We start from the raw sequence: 4,640 nt of genomic DNA on the forward strand, positions 1-4,640 counted from the left end.
AAGTCTAGGTATCGAGGATATGGGTTTGAGTGAGGAGAATCGGCATTGAGGTTTGAGACGGGGTTGACCCCTAAGATTATGGATAAGTTACCCGTGGGAATCCTTACAGATGTTAAGGAAGCTTATGAGAGGGTCGGGAGAGCCGAGAGGTTGGTGGAGATGACTCGGGAGAGGTTAGGTGGTGAGAAGAGGAAGTCCGAGAGCGAGGGTGGTGGCCAATCGAATCACAAGAAAGGCAACCACAATCAGTCTAAGGGATTTTCTTCGGGTGGGTTCGATCTTTGGGGCTTCCTTTGGGCGTGACCGTGGAAGTGTGAGTAATAGTTGGGGAGTGACTGCTATAGTGGTGGTGTAGGCCACAAGAGACATGAGTGCACAAGTGCACCAAGATCTTTCCGAGACTGCGCGCAGAGCTTCGTGAGCAACAGACCGGCTGGATCATGGCCAAACCGGGGAGTCGAGTTACCAGTGGAGGCAACCGCAACGGCGGTAATTCTTATCGAAACCACCAGCGAACAACAACAACAATCAAGGGTCGGGTGCTAAGCCGACCACCTCGGCACCAAGATCTTGTCCGGGGAGGTGGGCGGAAGACCGATGGCAAGTTATTTATGATGGAGAAGAAAGCGGCCGAGGAAGATGCGCACGTTATCACCGGTACATTCCTTGTTAATGGTATTCCTACCTTTGTTTTGTTTGATTCGGGGCTTCTCAGTCGTTTGTGTCTTCGAGTCATGTCAAACGGTTGGGTTTGAGAGTATATGAGTCTGTTAGTGAGCAAGTTTTCATACATTCGGGTGAGTCTGTATCGTGTGGGAGATTGTTCAGAGATGTATCTTTGATAGTTGGGCAAGTTGATTTCCTGTAGACTTGCCGAGTTTCCTTTTAACGGTTTTTAGATGATAGTCGGGATGGATTGGTTAGGAAAGTATAAAGCTAAGATAGACCGTCATCAAAAGAAAGTGTCTTTAAGAGGTCCTAAGGGCGTTAGTGTGTCTTATCGTGGGTTTCTAGTCAAACCCAAAGTTAAGTTGATTAAATTGTTACATTGAAGTCTTATCCGAGGAAGGGATGTCCTTTGATCTTGTGCCATGTGAGAGATGACCGGATAGAGAGTCCGACGAGTTGATGAGATACCGGTGGTGGGAGAGTTTGCGAGATGTTTTTCGGAGGAGATTCCGGGGTTGCCACCGAAGAGGGAGATAGATTTCACTTTGTTGAGTTGAAGCCGGGGACGGGCCAATCTCTAAGGCACCGCACCGTATGGGTCCTAAGGAGATGGAGGAGCTTAGGAAGCAGTTGGATGATCTGATAAAGAAGGGATACATTAGACCAAGTGTATCGCCGTGGGGAGCACCAATTCTTTTCGTGAAGAAGAAAGATGGGAGTTTGAGGTTGTGCATAGATTACGGGGAGCCGAACCGAGTGATGACGATAAAGAACAAGTATCCTTTGCCAAGGATAGATGACCTGTTTGATCGGTTGAGTGGTGCAAAGTCTTTTTAAGATTGATTTGAGGTCGGGGTACCATCGGTGAAGATTAGAGAGGTGGACATACCAAAGACAGCTTTCACGTCGAGGTATGGCCATTATGAGTATGTGGTGATGCCGTTTAGGTTGTCTAATGCGCCGGCAGTGTTTATGGATTTGATGAACAGAATCTTCAGACAGTTCTTGGACCAGTTTGTAGTGGTGTTTATCGATGACATCTTAGTCTACTCTAAGACTAAGGAGGAGCATGAGGAGCATCTGAGGATCATGTTGCAGACTTTGAGGGATCATGAGTTGTATGCTAAGCTGTCCAAGTGTGAGTTCTGGTTAGAGAAAGTTGCTTTTCTGGGGCATGTGATCTCTAAAGATGGGGTAGCTGTGGATCCGGCGAAGATTGAGGCAGTGACAAAGTGGGAAGCACCAAAGAATGTTCTTTGAGGTTAGGAGTTTCTTGTGTTTATTTGGATACTACAGACGGTTCGTGAAGGATTTCTCCAAGATAGCTAGACCGATGACAGCGTTGATGAGGAAAGAGAACAGGTTTCGTTGGGATGAGAGTTGTGAGACGGCGTTCCAAACATTAAAGGAGCGTTTGACCACGACTCTGTCTTAGCATTACTGAAGGGAGCGAGAACTTTGAGTTTTATACGGATGCCTCGAAGAATGGGTCGGGATGTGTGTTGATGCGAGAATGGTAAAGTGATTGCCTATGCTTCTAGGCAATTGAAGCCTTATGAGGAGAACTACCCTACTCATGATCTGGAGTTGGGTGCAGTGGTGTTTGCTCTCAAGATTTGGAGACATTACCTTTATGGAGCAATCTTTAAGGTATTTTCTGATCACAAGAGTCTCAAGTACATCTTCACGCAGAAGGAGTTGAACATGAGACAGAGGAGGTGGATGGAGCTGATTGGCGATTATGACATGGAGATCATCTACCATGAAGGGAAGGCCAATATTGTTCTTGATGCTTTGAGTAGGAAGAGTGTACATTCTCGTGTACGCCTCTATCCTTGATGAGGCTGAGGGACGAGGTAGCGAGTTTTGGGATACATATGATGCAGAAAGGAGATGCCATGGGTGATATGACATTACATCTTGAGTTTTATGATGATATTCGAGGTAATCAGGCTTTGGATCCTAAGATAGTGGAGTGGAGAGCTGGGGTAGAGAAAGGGACAGTGTCCCGGTTTTCTATTCATACAGACGGTAGTTTGAGGTTTGATGGTAGGTGGTGTGTTCCTAATGATGAGGAGCTGAAAAGGACTATCATGACAGAGGCACATTGCACACCATATTCAGTTCATCCAGGAGGAGACAAGCTATACAAGGATTTGAAGAAAACGTTTTGGTGGCCTGGGATGAAGAAAGAGACAACTGAGTTTGTATCCCGTTGTTTGACATGCCAGAGAGTTAAAGGGGAACAGAGACGACCACAAGGTAAGATTCAGTCTTTAGAGGTACCTGAGTGGAAGTGGGAATCCATTTCCATGGATTTCATTGTGGGTTTGCCGAAGAGTCAACAAGGTAACAACATGATTTGGGTGATAGTGGATCGTCTGACCAAGTCAGCTCACTTTGTTCCAATGAAAGATACATGGACTAAGGCACAATTGGCTATGGCCTATCGAAAGAACGTGCTTAAGTTACATGGAGTCCCTAAGGACATAGTGTCTGACAGAGATGCGAGGTTTATATCGAGGTTTTGGAAGGAGTTGCAGGAATCGTTGGGAACAACTTTGAAGATGAGTACAGCATTTCATCCTGCGACAGACGGGCAGACTGAGAGAACAATCAAGACTCTTGAGGATATGTTGCGAGCTTGTGTGATGGATTTTGGTGGTAGGGGTGCGGAGGTTGGACTTGATAGAATTTTCTTACAATAACGGTTATCACACCAAAGTATAGGTATGGCACCGTTTGAGGCTTTGTATGGGAGGAGATGTAGGAGTCCAATCTGTTGGGACGATAGTGCTGAGGCAGTGGTTTTAGGACCAGAGATGGTGCATGAGATGGTGGAACAGATTAAGATGATCAGGGAACGGATGAGAGCAGCTCAGGATCGACAAAAGAGTTATGCAGATCTACATCGTCGGGACATAGAGTTTCAAGTTGGGGACAAGGTTCTTTTGAAAGTGTCTCCTATGCGCGGGGTTATGAGATTTGGGAAGAAAGGCAAGCTAAGTCAGAAGTTTATAGGGCCTTATGAGATCTTAGAGCGAGTTGGGGAAGTTGCTTATCGTCTGGCTTTACCAGCTGCGTTAGAGAGAGTGCATAATGTGTTTCATGTATCGCAGCTGCGGAAGTATGTGAGTGACCCGTCACATGTGTTGGAGGCAGAGAGCTTAGAGCTAGATGAGTCCTTATCATACCTTGAGGTGCCTAAGCAGGTTCATGACCGAAAGGTTAGAAAGACTAGGGGAGGTGAGACAGTTTTGCTTAAGATCCTCTGGTCTAACCACGAGACCGAGGAAGCTACATGGGAGCCAGAGGAAGCTATGAAAGAGCGTTACCCTTTCCTTTTTGATCAGGTATGTATGGTTACGGGGACGTAACCTTGTTTCTTTTAGGGGGGTAGGAGATGATCGCGAGCAGTTTTTAAGAGTTTTATACCCCTTTTATATGTTGTGTCGGTATGTTGGTCGGGATGAGTTGGGTTAGTATCATGTTTTATGTTGAATTTTGTTTGGCTTTTGAGTCGGGAATGTTGTGGGAGTACCTTTGTTTAGTAGTGGTTTGAACTTCGGGGACGAAGTTCCTTTTAAGGAGGGAAGACTGTAATACTCCGCATTTATAAGTCTTGGGGTACTCTATCGAGTAGGTCTTACTCTGTCGAGTAAGGGTAATTTGCGAAATAAAATAGTTTCTGACCTGTTGGGTACTCGATCGAGTAGCTGGGGCACTCGATCGAGTAAGGGGGTACTCGATCGAGTACCTTGGGTACTCGATCGAGTGTCCGGTTTTACGGGGAGTTTTCTCGGGTTTTGTTAATTATGCGATTAAGGTATTTAAGCTTCATCGTCATTATTCTAAATCACTTTTACAAAACCTAAATTCCTGTTTAAGAGAGAAAGCAAACAAGTTCATCTTCTTAATCGCATTCTTAGCAATTCCGGAGTTCGGACGGTCGAGTTCTTGTCGTTGTTTTA

This window comes from Silene latifolia, chromosome X, assembly GCF_048544455.1.
Source record: "Silene latifolia isolate original U9 population chromosome X, ASM4854445v1, whole genome shotgun sequence".
Lineage (NCBI taxonomy): Eukaryota > Viridiplantae > Streptophyta > Magnoliopsida > Caryophyllales > Caryophyllaceae > Silene > Silene latifolia.